The 20,842-nt window shown below is 43.4% G+C and overlaps 1 protein-coding gene and 1 pseudogene across 10 annotated transcripts in view; both read left to right on the top strand.

The window, feature by feature from the left end:
* CEP83 (centrosomal protein 83) overlaps positions 1-20,842 on the top strand; it is a 194,503-nt gene that overhangs the window by 29,070 nt on the left and 144,591 nt on the right. For 2 of the 9 annotated variants that reach the window (XR_016216931.1, XR_011380198.2), the window contains exon 1: positions 10,866-15,015. The exons of 2 other annotated variants lie outside the window; for them this stretch is intronic. The gene's annotated coding sequence lies outside the window, so the exon portion shown is untranslated. Of the gene's footprint in view, positions 1-10,865; positions 15,016-16,140; positions 16,164-20,842 lie in introns of those variants that run through there. 5 more of the 9 variants (XR_016216930.1, XM_089308764.1, XM_070052706.2 and 2 more) reach the window with 5 other exon arrangements.
* On the top strand, positions 5,649-9,051 carry LOC149123575 (palmitoyltransferase ZDHHC6 pseudogene; annotated as a pseudogene). Its single transcript, XR_016217180.1, has 2 exons — positions 5,649-5,761; positions 6,274-9,051. The product of XR_016217180.1 is annotated as a palmitoyltransferase ZDHHC6 pseudogene (transcript).

Genomic DNA, 20,842 nt, shown 5'->3' with positions numbered 1-20,842 from the left:
ATGAAAATAAAGATGAGAAATATGGCTAGAGAAGAAAAAAGAAAGGATGAAAGAACAGGATGGAAAAGAAAACTAGAATGATGAAAGAGAAACAGGGAAAGAGGAGCAAAGAAATTGAAAAATGCAGATACATGGACTTTTAAGACAAAAACAGTTTTGTCTACCACTAAGCCAAATGACATATAACTTCTTTCCCTTGACATTCTGAAATACAAGCTTAAATTCCTTTTACATTATTTCTGGCTCTGGCAACAAAGCATTAAATATAGAAAGCAGTACTGGAATGCCTACTCTTTATTAAAAGAACTCCTATATCCTAAAACATTCTATTTCTTGCTCAAATATTCCACTTTTTCTCACTTAAAATTTAAACATGCGAGACAATTTCCTTATTTCTTTTGTAAAGACTCCATTACTAAGGAGCTAGCATTGTGGCATAGTGATTAAAGCCACCACCTACAGCGCTGGCATTCACTGGTTCGAGTCTCGGGTGCTCCACTTCTGATCCAGTTCCCTGCTAGTGTGCCTGGGAAAGCAGTGGAGGATGGCCCCAATTCTTGGGCCCCTGCACCCATGTGGGAGACCCAGAAGAAGCTCCTGTCTCCTGACTTTGGTCTGGCCCAGCCCTAGCCATTATGGCCATTTGGGAGAGGGAGATGTGGGACAGTGGATAGAAGATTTCGTTCTGTCTCTCCCTCTCTGTAATTTTGCCTTTCAATTGAATAAAATAACTCTTAAAAAAAACCCACACCATTGTTCCATTTATTTGCAATGTCAACCTTGTTAGATTGACATATTGAAGCATTTATTTTACTGCAGTTGTTTATTTCATTTTTCATAGTAAATTAGCCCATTTTTTATTGAGTATACATTAAGCTTTTCTATAGTTGGAATTTAACCCTCAAGACCACCACATACAGTTGAACCTCAGTATGCATGGGACTGATTTCAGGATTCCCCTACCACATAGATATTGAAATCTGTAGATGGTTGTAGATGGTTAAGTCCCTTATATAAAATGACATAGTATTTGAATCTAACCTACATAATCCTCCCATATACTTTGAATCATCTATATGGTACATGTAAATGCTATATAACTATAGGGAACCTTCAAATAGTTCATGGAGAATCATACTGTGAAAAAACTACATAGATTTCAAGAATTTTTGCAACAAAATAAGCTTATCTTTTGATTCCATTATTAATGAACTTTTTGAAATACCTCTGTAATTGTTATATTGTTTAGGAATAATGACAAGAAAAAAGTCTGTACATGTGTAGTACAGAGGCATTTTTCCCCCAGATATTTTCGACTGAATCTACAGTTGTGAAACCCCAGATAGGACTAAATTAACTTTCCTTTGCACTGAGTGGGTGCACCAAGGAACTTTCTGATAACCAGTCACATTTTGTGGGTATCTTGGTATCAGAATGAGAAGTGACCTTGTGAGCAGACATCAGTATTTCAGTGAATGGAAATGCTACTTTCTGTTAGCATTTTAAATAAACCTATATATAAGTATACATATGTATATATATGTGTATATATATATATAAAAATTGTGCCATAATATAGAAAATGCACATTTAGATGTTTAGTTTGATTAGTCTTGACAACTGCACACTCTTTGTAACTACCACTTGAAACAAAATATAGACCATTTCCATCATCTCACAGTTCCCTTGGGCTCCCTCCTGTTGCTGTCTGCTACAACGACTTGAATTTCATATAGCGCCAAACAGAATGTTCTCTGTTGAGCCTGGCTTCTCATGTTAATGAAAATTTTGTGAGATTTGCTCATGTTGTCAGATGCATTGGCAGCTTGTTCATTTTTATTGCTGAGTTGTATTCCACTGCATGAATATATAATTTTCATATTTTATCTATGCTCCTATTGATGTACATTTAGGTTGGTACAGCTTTTGGTTATTATGAATGGGGTTGCCCTAAACATTTTTTGGTGTAAGTTTACACTTGAATTTTTTTCTCTTGGGTAACTAAGTAAAATTGACATGAATAGGGTAGATGAATGTTTTAACCATAAATTATCAAGCAGTTTTCTAAAGTATTTTACACACACATCAGCAATACATGAGTTACAACTCTTTCTCATCTTCACTGATAATTGGGCTGTTAACATTTTGACTTTAGCCCCTTCAAGTGTGTGAAATGCATGGCTTAAGTTTGCATTCCCTTGATAACTAAAGATATTAAGCACTTTCCCTCCAATTTTTAAATTGTGTTAAAATACACATAAAATTTCTCTCTTCAGCATTTTCAAGTGCATAGTTCAGTAGTATTGTATATATTCATTTTGTGCTATCATTACTATCTCCTACCTCAATTTGTAAAGCTAAAACTGTACATATTAAACAACTCCCTGTTTTCTCCTCCTCCAACCTCTGGCAACCTCTATTCTACAGTCTGCCTGTATGATTTTTATTATTTCAAGTACCTCACTAAGCAGAATCATACAATGCCTTTGTGACTGGTTTATTTTACTTATGTGTCCTCAGGGTTCATCCATGTTGTAGCATGTCAGAATTTCCTTCCTTTGTAAAGCTGAATAGTATTCCATCGTATGTATTCATCATATTTTGCTTATCTAGTCATCTATGGATGGATGCCCGAGTTGTTTACATGTTTTAGCTATTTTGAATAATTCTAGGAACATGGTATACAGTATCTTTTTGAGACATTGTTTTCAATTCTTTTAGGTATATATCCAGAAGTGGAATTATTAGATCATAGGCAGTTCTGCTTTTGATTTTAAAAATATCTTTTGAGAGACAGAGACACTGATTCAACATCCCAAATGTCTGCAATGGCTAGAGCTGGGCTGGGCCAAAGCCTGGAGCCAATAATGCAATCCAGGTCTTCACAAGGGTTGCAGGAACCCAATTACTTGAGCCATCACTATTGTCTCCCATAGTCTACATTAGCAAGAAGCTTGGAGTCAGGAGCTGAAGCCAGAAACTGAATCTGGGAACTCAACATGAGGAAATTGGGCCTATAAATTGCTAAGCTAAATGTCCACCCCTATTTTTAAGTTTTTGAGGAATTGCCATACTGTTTTCTGTTTTTTTTTTTTTTTTTTTTTTTTTTTTTTTAAAGAGTTACACAGAGAGAGGAGAGGCAGAGAGAAAGAGGTCTTCCATCCGCTGGTTCACTCCCCAATTGGCCACAACTACTGGAGCTGTGCTGATCCGAAGCCAAGAGCCAGGAGCTTCTTCTAGGTCTCCCATGTGGGTTAAGGGGCTCAAGGACTTGAGTCATCTTATACTGCTTTCCTAGGCCATAGCAGAGAGCTGGATAAGAAGTGGAGCAGCTGGGTCTCAAACTGGTGCCCATATGGGATGCCAGCACTGGAGGTGGTGGCTTAATCTGCTATGCCACAGCACTGGCCCCTGCCATACTGTTTTCTATGATTGCCACTTTACCATCAACAGTGCACCAGGATTCCAATTTCTCTACATCTTTGCCAACATTTGTAATTTTGTAGCCATCTTAATGGGTATTAGGTGTTACCTTACTATTTTATATACATTTCCCCAATGATTAGTAATTCTGAAACATCCTTACACATCTACTGACAATTTCTATACCTTTGTTGGAAAAATGCTTGTTCAAGCTCTTTGCCCACTTTAAAATTATATTTTTTTCTTGCTGACTTTTGGGATTTCTCTATATATTCTGGATATTAATCCTTTATCACATATAGTATTTGTAAATGTTTTCTCCTATGGGTTGCCTTTTTACTCTGTTGATCATGTCTTTATATGCACAAAATTTGAAAATTTGTAATGCGATGAAATTTGTTTAACTTCTGTTGATTGGGCCTGTGGTGTCATAACCAAGAAATCATTGCCAAATCCAATGCCATGAAGATTTTTGTCTATGTTTTCTTCTAAAATTTTATAGTTTCAATACTTACATTTAGGTTTCCTAGTTATTTAGGTAAGGGTCTGATTTCAATGTACTGCTTGTGGAGATCCAGTTTTCCCAATACTATTTATTAAAAAAAAAAACACATTTGTTTATTTGAAAGAGACACAGAAAGAGGACAGAGGTTTTCCATCTGCTCATTCCTTCCCCAAATGGCCACAATGCCTAGAGCTGGGCTGGTCTGAAGTCAGGAGCCAGGAGCTTCTTCTGAGTCTCCCGTGTGAGTGCAAGGGCCCAAGCACTTGGGTTATCCTCTGCTGCATTCCCAGGAGCATTAGTAGGGAGCTGGGTAGGAAGTGGAGCAGTTAGGGCTTGAACTGGCACCTATATGGGATTCTGGCACTGCAGACAGCAGCTTAACCCGCTGCGCCACGGTGCTAGCTCCCCAGCACTATTAACTGAAAAGGCTCTTCTTTCCTCCACTGAATGGTCTTTGCATCCTTGTCAAAAACCATCTGACCATACATAAGGGGGTTTATTTTTGGACAGTTTATTCTGTTCCACTCATCTATGTCTGTCTGTAGAACAGTACCACACTTTTAATTAGCATAGTTTTGTGGGCCGGTGCCGTGGCTCACTAGGCTAATTCTCCGCCTTGCGGTGCCGGCACACCGGGTTCTAGTCCCGGTCGGGGTGCCGGATTCTGTCCTGGTTGCCCCTCTTCCAGGCCAGCTCTCTGCTGTGGCCAGGGAGTGCAGTGGAGGATGGCCCAAGTGCTTGGACCCTGCACCCCATGGGGGACCAGGATAAGTACCTGGCTCCTGCCATCGGATCAGCGTGGTGTGCCGGCTGCAGCGCCATTGGAGGGTGAACCAATGGCAAAGGAAGACCTTTCTCTCTGTCTCTGTCTACTCTGCCTGTCCAAAAAAAAAAAAAAAAAAAAAAAAGTTTCGATAACTTTTGAAGTTATTTTATTTATTTTATTTTAAAGAGTTACAGAGAGAGGTAGACACAGACATCTTCCATCCCCGGTTCACTCCCCAGATGGCTGCAATGGCTGAAGCTGCGCTGATCTGAAGCCAGGAGCCAGGAGCCTCCTCCAGGTCTCCCACACAGGTGCAGGGGCCCAATCACCTGGGCCATCTTGTGCTTTCCCAGGCCATAGCAAAGAGCTGGATCAGAAGTGGAGCAGCAAAATCTATAATTCTTTAGAAGTCAGAAGGCTTTCTTCCCTTCCAAAAATCGGTATATTCTGCTCAGTTATCAAGTTTGAAAAGCTCTGTGTCATTGGGATCCCACCATAGTCCTTAGTGTTAAAGCAATTTGTTAAACAATGGCCACGATCAACTCTGTGCTGTGGTATTGGCCCCTATATACAACAGGAGGAAGTGTGAATTTCATCATGTTGGTGAATTGTATTTTCATGATTTGTTTTTAAGATATATTTATTTGAAAGGCAGAGGGAGGGAGGAAGAGAGGGAGAAAGAAAGTCAGGAGGGAGGGAGGGAGGGAGAGAGAGAGAGAAAATGAATGTGTCTTCCATCTGCTGGTTCACTCCCCAAATGGCCACAGTGGCTTGAGATGAGCTGATCCTAAGCCAGAGGCCAGGAGCCCGGAGCTTATTCCAGTCTCCCACGAAGGTATAGGGGCCCAAGGATTTGACCCATTTTCTACTGCTTTCCCATGCCACAGCAGAGAGCTGGATTGGAAGTGGAACAGCTGGGTCTTAAACTGGTGCCCACAGCACTGGCCCCCTGTCATGATTCGTTATAATTACTTTAGTGCCATGTTTGTTGGTCCTGGCTTCATCTCTCTGGGGAAAAAGCCAGAAAATTCTCAGGATACCACATATCTCCAGTATTGTAAAGTCTTGTAAAGCATACAAAGCACCACACTACCATCACTGTAGAAAGTGTAGCAGATGTGTGTTGAAGATGGACCATCACTTCCCTTGGATCAACAACGGTTGTGGTTACCAAAGCCATGCTTCTTTAATACTGTTTCTGCTGTTAGCACTGCTAGGTTGTATCCATGCTTCTTTTTGTTATGACTGTTTACATACATCTTTTTTTTTTTTTTTTTTTTTTTTTGACAGGCAGAGTGGACAGTGAGAGAAAGAGACAGAGAGAAAGGTCTTCCTTTGCCTTGGTTCACCCTCCAATGGCGCTGCAGCCAGCGCACCACGCTGATCCTATGGCAGGAGCCAGGTACTTATCCTGGTCTCCCATGGGGTGCAGGGCCCAAGCACTTGGGCCATCCTCCACTGCACTCCCTGGCCACAGCAGAGAGCTGGCCTGGAAGAGGGGCAACCGGGACAGAATCCGGCGCCCTGACCGGGACTAGAACCCGGTGTGCCAGCGCCGCAAGGCGGAGGATTAGCCTAGTGAGCTGCGGCGCCGGCCTACATACATCTTTCTAATTGGCTTCTTTGGGTGGAACACAGTGAAGACTGACATGAGTACAGCCCAGAGATCCTTTTCAGATTTTTCCCTCTGAATTAGCTGCATTTACTGACACCTTGTTTGTCTTAGGATTAACTTTAGGAACAACAATAGCTGTTGGGATGTTGCTTTTTTATTCAGATGAAGATAAAAAAACAAACTTTTATTAACTCATGGGTTGAAGAGAAGGCTAAAGATGGAATTCAATATTATCAGCTAGATGAAGTTTTGTTTTTCCTTATGATTTGGGACGTGTATGGAAGAACTTCAAACAGGGATTTATGTGATCAGGGGTCTCTGAAGGAGATGGACTAGAGTAGCCAATAAGAGAGGGTTGTCACCAGTACAGTTTAACAATAGAACAGTTAAAACAAACAATAGGTAAGTCAGTAGTGTTTGTTAAAAAGTAATAAATTATAGTGATGCCTACTGTCCTTTGAATGAAAGAATCAAAACTTTCTTTATAAGCCCCTGAACTAAAGAGCCTTGAATATAGCTACAAAAAGGGTAGTTCATTTCAGCCAGGAGAGGTTTACAATACTGACTGTATGGAGACAAGCTTCTTGAGGATTCCTTTATAGAAGGTGTTTGAAGAATCAGAGGAGGGTTCCCGAGAAACTGTGGAAAAGTGTCCCTGTGATGTGGAAATAGATCCAGCCTGGGAAGGCCAGAATAAAAACACAGTCATGTTAACATGAAATTATTCTTTAAGGCTGCTTCATTATTTGAAAATTGTACATAATTAGTTAAGAATTATGCAGTGAGCCTACTCTGGTTAAGGTTTTTTTTTTTTTTCTTCAAAAGTGTTCTAGGGCCATGATTGAAATATTACAGTTTTGAAATGGAAAAGCCATTTTGCCCATATCTTTGAATTCCTACTCCTTTTTTTAAAAAAAGATTTGAATGGGTTACACAGAGAAGGAGAGACAGAGAAAGAGAGAGAGAGAGAGAGAGAGAGAGAGAGAGAGAGAGAATGAAATCTTCCATCCACTGGTTCACTCCCCAATTGGCTACAATGGCTGGAATTGCGCTGATCCCAAGCCAGGGGCCAGGAGCTTCTTCCAGTTCTCCCAAGTGGGTGCAATGGCCCAAGGACTTGGGCCATCTTCCACTGCTTTCCCAGGCCATGGCAGAGAGCTGGGTCAAAAGTGGAGCAACCAGGACTCAAACCGGCACCCAAAAAGAATGCCGGCACTGCAGATGGCGGCTTTACCTGCTAAGCCACAGTGCCAGCCCCTGAATTCCTATTCCTTTTCACCTCTTTTCCTCCACAAAAGGCAAAACATTTCACCCACATCAGTCAAAAATTTCCTCTAGGATTCTTTTATGGGCTGCATATTTTTTGAGATTTTTATTTATATATTTGAAAGTCAGAGTTACACAGAGAGAGACGGAAAGGCAGAGAGAGAGACAGATCTTCCATCCACTGGTTCACTCCCTAATTGGCCGTAATGGCCAGAACTGCGCTGAGCCAAAGCCAGGAGCCTGGAGCTTCCTCTGGGTCTCCCATGTGGGTGCAGGGGCCCAAGGACTTAGGCCATCATCTACTGCTTTCCCAGGCCATAGCAGAGAGCTGGATCAGAAGTGGAGCAGCCAAGACTTGAACCGGTGCCCACATGTGATGCTGGCACTGCAGGTGGTGCTTTACCCACTATGCCACAGTGCCAGCCCCAGGCTGCATACTTTGGACCTCACCTGCAGGTATAATTCCCCCTTTGCCAGGAATATCTGCATCTGATGCTTTCATTTCCCTCTCATTTGATATTTCTTACATAATATGCTAGAAGCTGTAGATTTTAATTTATCAGATTCACTATAAACTCAGATTTTATTACCTATATTTTAATGCAGACTTTGTCAAATTAAATAAAAATTAATGGATGTTTATAAAAAGAGATTGTTTTGGCTATTAAAATACCCCTTAAGATTTCATATGAATGTTAGGAGGTGTTTTTTTAGTTTGTTTGTTTTGTTTCTGCATAAAATGCCATAGGGATTTTAATCTGTACTGCACTGACTCTGTGGATTGTTTTGGACAGTACTGACATCAAGTCTTCCAAACCATGTGCATGAGATGTTTCCATTTACAAATGTTCCTTGGCTCTAGATGGGGTTATGTCATGTAAGTCCAAAGTTGAAAGTACTGTTATGTTGGAAATGTGTTCAACAAACCTAATCTACTAGACATCATAGCTCAACCTCACCTACTTGAAACATGCTCAGAACACTTACAGTACCCCACTGCTGAGCAGAATCACCCTTCATAAAGCCTGTTATATAATGAAATGCTGAGTACCTAATAAAATTTATGGATACCATACTGAAAGTGAGAAACAGAAGGGCTGTAGAGGTACTCACAATTCACACACACAGCTGAAAGCACACACTGGGCCTGAAGAATGTTTGAAGCATTGAACCAAAATTGTTGGATGTTGGGGATACTACAGCACGTGGTCATTCATCTCTCTTCTGATGAGGTGTGGGAATAGCTAGTAGGAAGCACTGGACAGCAGCAGTGTTTATTGATGGTCTAATAAGCAGAGAAAGATAGTTTTGACTGTACAGTTTGTTTCTTCTCATCACACACCTGTCTGTGGCAAGCAAGAACATTCTGTAGGTCCAGCCCTTGCAAATCTCTCATAATTGACTTTCATTTCTTTTTCTTTTTTTTTTTTTTTTTCTTTTTGACAGGCAGAGTGGACAGTGAGAGAGACAGAAAGGTCTTCCTTTTTGCCGTTGGTTCACCCTCCAATGGCTGCCGCGGCTGGCGCTTCGCGCTGATCCGAAGCCAGGAGCCAGGTGCTTCTGGTCTCCCACGCAGGTGCAAGGCCCAAGTACTCGGGCCATCCTCCACTGCACTCCCGGGCCATAGCAGAGGGCTGGCCTGGAAGAGGAGCAACCAGGACAGGATCCAGCGCCCCGACCGGGACTAGAACTGTGGGGAGCAATCCGGACTGGACTAAGTTACTGGAATTAAGACTTATTCTATGCATCTGCTCTCCCACAATATGGCGCTGGGAGAGAAGTAAACAGCTTCCGCACAGCTGCCTCCAGTTCAACTAATAAACTGTAGGACTTGCTCCTGATTGGAGGAGAGCAGCGTACTCGGCGTGTGGGCAGCCGAGTTAGGATTGGCGGAGGAGGACTATAAAGGAGGAGAGAGATGGCATGCACCAGGAACATCTAAGGGGAACATCTAGCTGAAGGAACACCCGTGCAGCCCCCGAGAAAGCCGGCCGGCGGTGTGCCGCTCCCCTGCGGAAGTGGGGAGTGTGGCCAGGGGGAACTGCCCTTCCACGGAGGTGGAAGGGATAGTAGCCAACCCGGGAAGAACCAGCAGCAAACCCGGGGAGGGCCGAGCAGACAAAAAGAACAGCGCAGGGTCCTGTGTCGTTCCTCCACGAAGAGGGGGAGCGACAAGAACCTGGTGTGCTGGCGCCACAAGGCGGGGGATTAGCCTAGTGAGCCGCGGCCCCGGCCCGACTTTCATTTCTTCTAACCTCTGTATACCACTGAGGACAGTAGCAAGTTTCTTTGCTATGAACTTTCTTGGTGTCTCAAATATAACATTTTCTGAAATGTTTAATTACTTCTTTTTCTCCTGTTTGGTCAGCTTCTCACTGAAAATTTTTTCAGTCTCACTGCCAATCAAGTCATGAATAACCTCTTCATCAATGTGAAATTCTATCTGTTTTCTACGCACTAATATCTTTCTTACCATTTCATCAAAAGCAGAATCTTTCTTAAAGCTTGAATGTGTTCACATATGTCTTCAAAACTTTCTTCAAAATATTACTCATGCGCTGCTGTGTGACTGCTCTTCATGCTGCAGTAAAAATGTTCTAGATGGCATTTAGAAAGTCAAAACCTTACAAGGGGCAAGTGTTTCACTCGAGCAGTTAAGATGCTGCGTGGGACACCTCCATCCCATGTCACAGCACATTGGTTTGAGTCCCAGCTCTGCTCCTAGGGAAGCAGCACATGACCACTGAAGTAGTCGGATCTCTGCTACTCATGGGGGAGACACTGAGCTCTTGGCTTCTGCCTGGCCCTACGCCAGCTATTATGGGTATTTGCAAAGACATCCCCCCACTCCCACCCCTCCCTTTCAAGCAAATAGACAAAAATTAAAAAAGCCAAACATTTCATCCCAATTTTTTTTTTGACAGGCAGAGTGGACAGTGAGAGAGAGAGACAGAGAGAAAGGTCTTCCTTTGCCGTTGGTTCACCCTCCAATGGCCGCCGTGGCCGGCGCGCTGCGGCCGGCGCACCACACTGATCCGATGGCAGGAGCCAGGTACTTATCCTGGTCTCCCATGGGGTGCAGGGCCCAAGTACTTGGGCCATCCTCCACTGCACTCCCTGGCCACAGCAGAGAGCTGGCCTGGAAGAGGGGCAACCGGGACAGAATCCGGCGCCCCGACCGGGACTAGAACCTGGTGTGCCGGTGCCACAAGGGGGAGGATTAGCCTAGTGAGCCACGGTGCCGGCCCTCATCCCAAATTTTTAAGAATCAAATCATCTGCTGCAATAACTTGTACACCTTTATATACATCTGACATACACAGTACCCTCTGAATGCAGCTATTGCACATTGGTCCACTGGTTGAATACATTTAGTTCTAAGTACATAACCTTTATTAGGATGCAGGACACCAATATGCTGTGGATGCCCTGGAGCATTGTGTAAGATCAGAGTAATATTGAATGAGATGTTGTTTTGATTACAGCTTCTCTTGCCCATAGAATAAAACAGTTCAAAAACCAGACTTCAAAAAAAAAAAATGCTCGCGTTCATCCTGACTTTGTTATGGCAATAGTAAACAGGAAGCATATGCATTCATTCTTGAATACTCTAGGGTTTTTCTGAGTGGTAGAGCAGAAAAGTTATTAGTTTGAATGCTGTAACATTTCCACCCCAAACAGCGTTATATGATGTTTGAAAGCCTTGAATCTTGGCATTGTCTTGGATTTTTTTTTTTTTTTTAAGCCACAGCCTACAATGCGTGCATCCCAAATGAGTACTGGTTTGAGTCCCTACCGTTCAGCTTCTGATAGAGCTCCCTGCTAATATGCCTGGGAAAGCAGCGGAAAATTGCCCAAGTACCTGGGCTCCTGCCACCCACAAGAGAGACCTGGATAGAGTTCCAGGCTCCTGGGCTTTGGCCTGACCATGGCCATTGTGACCATCTGGGGAGTGAATCAGCAGATAGATTTCTCTGTCCCTCTGACTTTGAAATAAATTTTTAAAGATTTGAAAGGCAGAGTGACAGATAAAGAGGGATAGACAAAGAAACACACACATAAAGATCTTCCATCCACTGGTTCATTCTCCAAATGCCTGCAGCAGCCAGGGCTAGGATGGGCCAAGCCAGAACCCAGAAACTCCATTTGGGTCTCCTACATGGATAGCAGGAACCCAAGTAATTGGGTCATCATCTACTACCTCCTGGGCAGTTAGCAGGAAGCTGGATTGAAACCATGGAGTATCTGGGAGTCAACCAGGCACTCCAATTTGGGATGTGAGTATCCTAAGCAGCAGTTTAACTCTCTGTGCCCCAATGCCTGCCTTGTCTAGTACTCCTGGGAAATGTATATGCTCTGGCATGTGCTTCCAGAACAAGCTCATTTTATTGACATTTTTTTTTTTCTGGGAAATGTCTCACCCACTGTTATGTTATACAGCTCTTCTTTGAAAGTCTCTGCACCTTCATATTGGTAACAACTGTCTCACTGCTGACCTCTACATTATCAAAATTGTGATTTGCTAAATCAACTTACTCTACTAGCCATTTTGAATGTCCAATAGGCTTTTTTTTTTTTTTTGGACAGGAAGTGGACAGTGAGAGAGAGAGAGAAAGGTCTAGAAAGGTCTTCCTTTTTGCTGTTGGTTCACCCTCCAATGGCTGCTGCGGCCGGCGCATCGCGCTAATCTGAAGCCAGAAGCCAGGTGCTTCTCCTGGTCTCCCATGGGGTGCAGGGCCCAAGCACTTGGGCCATCCTCCATTGCACTCCCAGGCCATAGCAGAGAGCTGGCCTGGAAGAGGGGCAACCGGGACAGAATCCGGCGCCCCGACCGGGACTAGAACCCGGTGTGGTGGCACCGCAAGGCGGAGGATTAGCCTATTGAGCCACGGTGCCGGCCCTAGGCTTTTGTATATATACAATCATACTGTCTGGGAACAACAGTTTTACTTCTTTTTTCTTCCCAATATTTTTGAGATAAGTTTTCAAATCACAAAATTCACTCTTTTTAAAGTATATAATCTAGCGATTTTTAGATGGTTGTGCAGTCATCACTCCAGATACACTGTATTTATTAGCAGTTATTATTCATTATCTCAGCCCCTGACAACCAACCATTAATCTGCATTCTTTTCCTATAGATTATCTTGGACATTTCAAATAAATGGAGTCATAAATACTCTCACTTAGTATATAATATGTTTAAGGGTTAATGATGTGTTAGCATGGATCAATACTTCATTCCTATGTCTGAACAATATTCTATTGTATGAGGATACTTCAAATAGCTCATGGCGGAGGCTGAATGTGGCCATATAAACTTGCAGTTAACACACCGTTTAGAAAGTCCACATCCCACATTGGAGTACCGGGGTTTGATTCTGTTCTCTGGGTCCTGATTCCAGCTTCTTACTAATGTGTACCCTGGTGAGCAAGGGTGATGGGTCAGTAGTTGGGTTCCTGCTGCCCACATGTGATATGGGAGTTGAGTTCCCAGCTTCTGGCTTCAGTCCTCAGGCCTGGTGGTCATTTGAATTAGCATATGGGAGCTCTGTCATACTTTTAAAAGTTCACAGAAAAACGAAAAGATGGTTACTAGCCAGAAAAATAACTGAGTAGGCTTTCACATTGAAAAAAGATTGTGAAAAAAAAAATTTGCGCATAGTTTTTTTCATAACACAAAGTTTCCATTAAGTTTTTGATGTATCCTTGTATGGACATACCACATTTTGTTTATTCATGCACTGGTTGACAGGCACTTACGTTTCCACCTTTTTATGACTAGTGCTGCTATGAACATTTGTCTGTCAGTTTTTGAGTGAACATATACTTCCAACTCACATGGGCATTTATCTAGGAATGGAGTTGTTGGGTCATAATTCATAGGTTTAACTTTTTGAAGAGCTGCCACAATATTCCCAAGGCAGCCCCACCACTTACATACCCACCTCTAGGATATGAGAGTTCCACTCTATCCATATCCACATCCACGCTATTGTCTGCCTCGTTCATTGAGGTTTGGATTTGCATTTCCCTAATGGCTGATGGTGCTGAGCATCTTTCATGTACTTACTGCCATATCCTTTGTTTTTTTTTGAAAAACATCTATTTAAATTCTTTGTCCTTTTTAAAGTTCTCTTTTTGTTACTGAATTCTAAGAAGTCTTGATTTATTCTGAATACTGAGCTCTTATCAGATATGAATTTCAAAATATTTCCTCCCAAATACTTCGGGTTGTCCTTTCATTTTCTCCCAAGTGTTAATGGAAGCACCGACGTTTGTAATTTTGATTAAGAGCAGGTTTTTCTTTGTGCTTTTTGTCTCATGGTATCTTATCCCCTATAGTGCAAAGTTCGGTTTGCTAATACTTTAAGAACTTTTAAATCTATACTCGTATTTATGAGAGATACTGGGTTACCAGTGACGGTTCCAAGAGCTAGCACCCTCCTCCATCTGCAGTTCACGGCCTGAAGACAAGCAGTTGACGGCGCTGTCCTGTGCGGGCTCTGAGCTTGGGGTCACGAGGTGATGGGCAGGGAGGGACTTAGCCCTGACCTGAGGCTCCCCACTCGCAGGCTGACGCCCCTAGGCCGGCGTGGTGGGCAGGCGACGTCCACACCGGGCGCAGGCACGGCGGCGGGCGGGCGGGCTGGGAGGCCGGAGGCGGCGGCAGGCCCTCCAGTCAAACCCTGCAGGAAGGGAGGGAAGAGGGCCCGAGAGGCGCGAAAACGGGGAACACCCACAGAGCGGCGGCGTCGGGCGCGCGTGAGGGAGGCCGAGTTCCTCTCCAGCGACGCGCGTTTCTATGAGCCCTTGAGGCGACGGCCCTGGTCTGGCTTTTCAGGCCCCTCCTCTGGCACCCGGGCCTCAGCGTCTTCACGGCCGCCAGCGGCAGGTTTGCCGGCCTCCTCCCTCCAACGGCTCCGGCCGCGGCGCCGGTGACGTCGACGTGGGGGCGGGACTTCCTGCTTTGCACGCCACCAGGTCTCGGGACTGACTCCGCTGGAGCTGGAGGGCGGTGGGCTGAGGCTGAGTCCCCTCCCCGGCCGGAGGTCGGCTCCGCGGCCGTCCCCGCACCCCTGAGGAGGCCGGTCCACTGAGGAGGAGCGGGGCTGTTCGCCGCCGCCCTGTGCACTCTCAGGGCTCTCCTGGGGGTACCTCAGAGTCCCCCGGGTTGGGTGGGATCCGGACGGGTGCGCTCGGCCCTCCGCCTCCCGCTCCTCTTCCGAGTGCGGCACGAGCGGCCTTGGGCACTCGCCAGGCGCGGCGGGCCGGGCCGCCACCCCGGCTGCACCCCTCAGCCCCCATGCCTCCGCGGGCCGAGTTTGGCTGGCGGTGCCGGTGGCTGGCGCGGTGGCGGTGTCCCCCCGTGTGAGCGCGCCCAAGACACCGGTCACGGTTAAGTTTTGTGGCACGTTGCAAGGACCGGGTGTGATTCTGGTACGTAACCTCTGGTTCTGGGGGATCCGTGTCGTGTCCGTAGCTTGCCCTTGTTGTTGTTTTCCTTGTAAAGTCGTAGGAGCGCCTGTTGGAAAAGCAGGCTGTAGTACTTGTTCTGCAGCCGGTTCCGTGCACATGAAACTCTTTATGGAGCTTTTCTTTGATGCCCTTTGGCTGGGTGGTTGTGTAGCCTGTATAGGAATTGGCTAAACTTAAAGCGCCTGCCGTTTGATTTGTGCTCCTGTTTTCCCTGGCCTTGAAGACCGCTTTAGCAGTGGTAATTTGCTGTCATTTCTTCGATAAAGTCTGAAGTATGTTGGTGTGGGCTGGACGGAAGTGGGTACTCTGCAAAGTCCTTAAGTGTCCGACTTTTCGCCGTCATGAATGGACACTTTGCACTTAAAAATGCCAACTGTTTTAAAAGCCTTTGGTGTCAGCAGCTGTCATGTTGAATCTGTTTAAAATATTACAGATGTCTAGGAGAAGAGACTTGTCCTGAATCTCTTACATATGACCTAGTTCCTTCTCTGCTCAGATTGTGAACACGAAATACTTGAGTAATTCTAAAACTGAGTGGGTTCAAGCAGTGCGTCTGGTACTAAGCAACGTCGCCATAAACAAGTCTGATATTCAATTAGAGCATGATTAAATGTATCTACCCTGTAACTATATGGATTCAGAATTCTCAGAATTCATGAATGGACCCGGGGGGTGGTTGCATTGATACTCAACTTTTGTATTGAGGTTTGCTTTCAGATTCATTTTTGTTTAGAATTAGACTGCTTTAAATGTCAATGTCATAGAACTCTTCTGGGAATTGCGAATGGGTTGGAGTTGCCTTTTGGGCATTTAGGACGGAGTTTGGTGGCTAGTCTCCTTACTTTGAGTATTTTCTAATCAGGAGAATCGTATGGACTATAGTTAGAAGTATTTTCAAGTAGTGTAATGCTGATTTAGAATTACACGCTGTATTGGGAGATTGAAACACTGAACATGAATAGAGTTTAAGCCTTGGCTTGTCCAATAACCTGTCTCTTTTTTTCTCTCATTGAACCCTTGGTGATATAATTTGTATGACAAGTTGTGAGTTTTCAGAGCACTTCAAAAAATATCTTTTGAATGCAGTAACCTGTCCAGTAAGAAAGCAGGTGAGAAAATTTGAGACCCAGTGAGACTGGATGACTTCTTTGAAGTCAGACTATTAGTAATGGGAGTTGGGATTTGAAGTGTAATGTTCTTTACATTCTACTCTTACTGTATTGCTGAAATCCTTAAACTTCATTTTAGTTCTCTCCCCATTTTTCTTTGCCATATGCTAATACTGAGGTAATCAAATAGTCAGAAGTTGGGCAAGACGAAAAAAAAATCAAGAATGATTCATGTTGTGTGATAAACTCCATAGCAATGAGAAATCAGCAGTATGTCTTGGGAAGTTCTAAGTTTAGAAGAATGAAATCTTCATAAGATTAATGAATTGTCAGAATTCCTTTTTCCTCCTACTAGATAATGTCTCGTTGCCTCAAGTAAACGAATTTGATTTTACTTTTGTTGTACATAATATATGGTTCAGTAAGTAGTTTTCTCACAATGTGCTTTTTAGGGAATGTCTGTAAATATCTATGTAAAAAAGTCCTAACTGAAGCTCCTGTTTCTTGAGTTAAGCTAAACTCTGCAGAATTCTCTCTCTCTGGTTTTCAAGCCTATACTCTTTATAGAAAGATATTTCTACCCAGACTGGTTTTTTCGTAGTCCTCTAAACCTGTTACGTGCTTTCTCTTTTCCATATCAGTCTTCTTGTCTTTCTGCCTACCTTAGCTGATTTCTTCACTTCTTTCTTAAAAATCTAATTTGTACCTTTTTTTTTGCTCAGAAGAAAGCTTTATTAACTGTGTGATAAGGGTAGGTGCTGTGGAGGGGCATCCAGGAGAAGAAGGTGATGGTAGGTGATGGTGGCAGGGTAAATTGTACCTTTTCTTTCTTTCTTTTTTTTTTTTCAAAAAATTTTTTTTTGACAGGCATAGTGGACAGTAAGAGAGAGAGAGAAAGGTCTTCCTTTGCCTTGGTTCACCCTCCAATGGCCGCCGCGGCTGGCGCACCGCGCTGATCCAATGGCAGGAGCCAGGTGCTTCTCCTGGTCTCCCATGGGGTGCAGGGCCCAAGCACTTGGGCCATCCTCCACTGCACTCCCTGGCCACAGCAGAGAGCTGGCCTGGAAGAGGGGCAGCCAGGACAGAATCCGGCGCCTCGACCGGGACTAGAACCCGGTGTGCCGGCGCCTCAAGGCGGAGGATTAGCCTAGTGAGCCGCGGCGCTGGCCTAAATTGTACCTTTTCTATAAAGTTCAGTTCCACCTCTGGAATCTTGCAGTATGTATTTGTGAGTCACACTTCTTAGACACTTTATGTTGTGTTTTATCTTTTTAATATTTGTCTTGCCTTTCTAACTAGATTGTAAGCTCCTTAAGGGCAGGATACCTAATCTTAATGAATTGTGTTTTTAGTCTTTCCAAATAGAAGTGACTGAATAAATGTTTCTTAAAGATGATGATTGCACATTTCTTTTTCCCTCCCTTCTATAGTATATTGTGCAAGTAAGAACATTAAGAGAGGGAAGTCACTGAGGGAGAAAGGACATTAGCAAACTGTAAGAAAGGGAATTAAAGACGAGATGTTCCTTGATTCAGAAGGAAAGTTTCTATTCCTAGAAAGTGGGACAATTTGAGAATTTCCCATGACAATTGCAGCAGTAAGGATTCCCTCAGGCACACTGGCACAATTCCCAAATGGGCTCCCCGAGTTTGGTCGTTGCCTGGTTCTTACTTAGATGTATCAGACATGAAATGGGGCTGGCATCTTGGCATAGCAGGTAAAGCTGCTACCTGCAATGCTGGCATTTGATATGGCTGTTAGTTCCTGTGGATGCTCCACTTCCTGTGCAGCTTCCTGTGAATGACCTGGGAAAAGCAGTGGAAGATGGCCCAAGTGTTTGCACCCCTGCACCCATGTGGGAGATGCAGTTGAAGCACCTGGCTTTGGCCTGGCTCAACCCTGGCGGTTGTGGCCTTCTGGGGAGTGAGTCAGCAGATGGAAAAATCTTTCACCCTCTGTCTCTCTAGCTCTGACTTGCAAATAAATAAATAAATCTTAAAAAAAAAAAAATTACTCCCAACTCTCCCTTCACCCTTTTCCTTCTTCCATCCCACTCTGTCTCCATTTTATTCCTTCTGTCTTACTTCCTGATCTGGTCAACAATTTATGAAAGTATGTTTTTACTTTCATCTGGTCCTCATAAACTAGCATTTCTCAAGTTTATATATGGTTTATATATATAAACATACAATTCTATAAAAGTTTATATATATCCCCCAGTGCAACTCCTCAACCCCCATAATCAGGACTGCTTTCTCTGTCATGGAGAGATCACTGACTATCAAATCTAGTACTGTTTATTTTAACTGAGATGTAATAAGGAAATGCCCAGTTACTTTTTTTGAAAGAGTTGAGGAGGGGGAGGGAAGAGAGAGAGAGATTGAGATTGATTGATTCCATTTGCTGGTTCATGCCCCAAATGGCTGCAACGTAAGGGCTGGATGAGGCTGAGGCCAGGAACCTGAAACTCCATATGGGACTCCTGTGTGGGTGGCCAACAAGCACTTGGGCCAGCTTCCTCAACTTCCCCAGGTGCATTAGCAGGGAGCTGGATTGGACGTGGAGCAGCCAGGACTCAAACCAGCTGGGATGCCAGCATCGTAGGTGAGGTTGTGACCAACTTTCTCTATGTTGTGACTTCAAATGGTTTTGGATTAAAACTCAGAGTTAGGAGGAACCTAAACCTGGCCATTCTTTTTTGAAAGCACCTATAATTCTCAGCATTTTAAAAAATTCTAGGTAATTTTTATATTCCTGCTGTAAATTCAGTATCAGATGCTTATAACAGAGGCGTTTTAGTTGGAGATATAAGAAGGTGAAGTTGGATCTCAGAGTGCTTTGGCAAATGTTGATTTATCTCATTTGTTTCTTGACTGAGCTTGCTTGTCATTCTAGCTTCTTAGTTGTTGCCTGGGAACACAGTTGCAGTATAGCATAGCAACTGCTGCACAGCGTTGGACCACAGGGATTTTCTTGAAGTTGCAGTTCCTGTGTCTGGTGTTCATACTTAGTCTCTCTGTCTCAACTGAATCAGATTTTGGTTTAAGGCAGTTACTTCAGATATTGTCAAAGGGCATAAAATGTACTTCAGGATTTTTTTTTTTTTTTTTTTTTTGGTGTGCTGGCAAATTATAACTTCTTGTACACTGACACTTAGAGATACATGATGAATATGCTTTGCATTTAGTGTGTGTGTGAAGGACATGTGAAAATACTTTTGTTTTTTGATTATTTATTTGAAAGGTGGAGTTACAGAGAGAGCAAGAGCGAGCGAGCGGGAGATTGTCGATCTACTGGTTCACTCCCCAAATGGCTGAAATGGCCATGGCTGGACCAGGCCAAAGCCAGGAGCCAGGACCTTCTTCCTGGTCTCCAATGTAGGTGCATGACCCAGACACTTCTGCCTTCTGCTACTGCTTTTCCTGGTGCATTCGCAGGGAACTGGATCGGAAGTTGAGCAACTGGACTTGAACTAGCGCCCACATGGGATGCCAGCACCACAGGCAACAGTTTAACTTGCTACACAATGCGGCCCTGAGAAGACTGTTTGAATTAAAGATTATTTTGGGCCGAAAGCTGTTAAGTAATAATAACTTCAGAGTTCTCTACAGCTGATATAGCCAGAGCTAGGGTGGATGAGGTTGAAATAATTCTTTTCTTAATATTTTTTATATTGCTTTTGGAACTTCATGGAAGACTTAGATCAGTAACACAATTTAATAGACACTGTAGTTTTGTGGGAAGAGAATCGTGATTCAGAAGACTAAAGCTTTATTGGGTGAGTCATTTCACTTTTCTTGATCTGTTTTTCTATTTGAAAAGATAAGTCTCTAATCTCAAAGGTTTCTTTCAGAAGTTTTATGCTTCTAGTTTAAAGCAAATCATGTTTGTCCTTTTTAATGGGGTTAGTCAGTATTTGATTGCCTAGTACCTGTTTTGCATTATGCTTGGCCCCAGGGAATTATGCATATGATACAGTGTCAAGTCTCAAGCACTTCATGGTGTGGTGTGGAAATAGATAAAGTGGATAATTTGTAATATAACATGGTACATGTTTAAATAAGAGTGTCTTGGGACATGGAGGATGTACACCTATAACCGTGGATAGTTAGAATACACTCAATTGAGCAATGCTTCATTAGAATTATTTACATGTACTTTGAGAGGGTACAGAGAAGTATTCAACTCCTGGAGGGAGTCAGTCAAGGAAAATTAGGGGAGAAAATGTTTCAGTGAGTTGGAGAAACAATTAGGAGTGATTGGCATAGTGGCAGTTGAGATCCTGGGTGGAGATGAGATTCCTAGCAAGACTGTTGAGAACAGTCTCATGTAATTGGCAGGCAGAGAAGTAGAGTTTGGAAGAAATCTAGAGTAGCACAAGATCTTGGAAGCCAGGGGAAGAACACATAATCACATTTAGTTTCTTGATTGAAATAGTTTCTCAAGAACATTACATTTACTATCAATGTAAATCCATCTGTCTAAAGATCTAAACTTACAAGTGGGGATAAGTTGAGTCTTTGGTTAGCAACATAGCAGAAGAAATACGTATTTTGGAGATTGAATCCAAATAGAAGAATAGAATCTTGGCTATGCCACTTCACAAGCTGCTTGACTTTCCGACCAGTTACTTAATTTAAATTTATTTATTTTTTAAATTTGAGAGACAGTGAAAGAGC

The sequence above is a fragment of the Oryctolagus cuniculus genome, chromosome 11 (genome assembly GCF_051225735.1).
Source record: "Oryctolagus cuniculus isolate XC-2025 breed Fujian yellow rabbit chromosome 11, ASM5122573v1, whole genome shotgun sequence".
Lineage (NCBI taxonomy): Eukaryota > Metazoa > Chordata > Mammalia > Lagomorpha > Leporidae > Oryctolagus > Oryctolagus cuniculus.
This window is presented reverse-complemented; position numbering and strand designations above follow the sequence as displayed.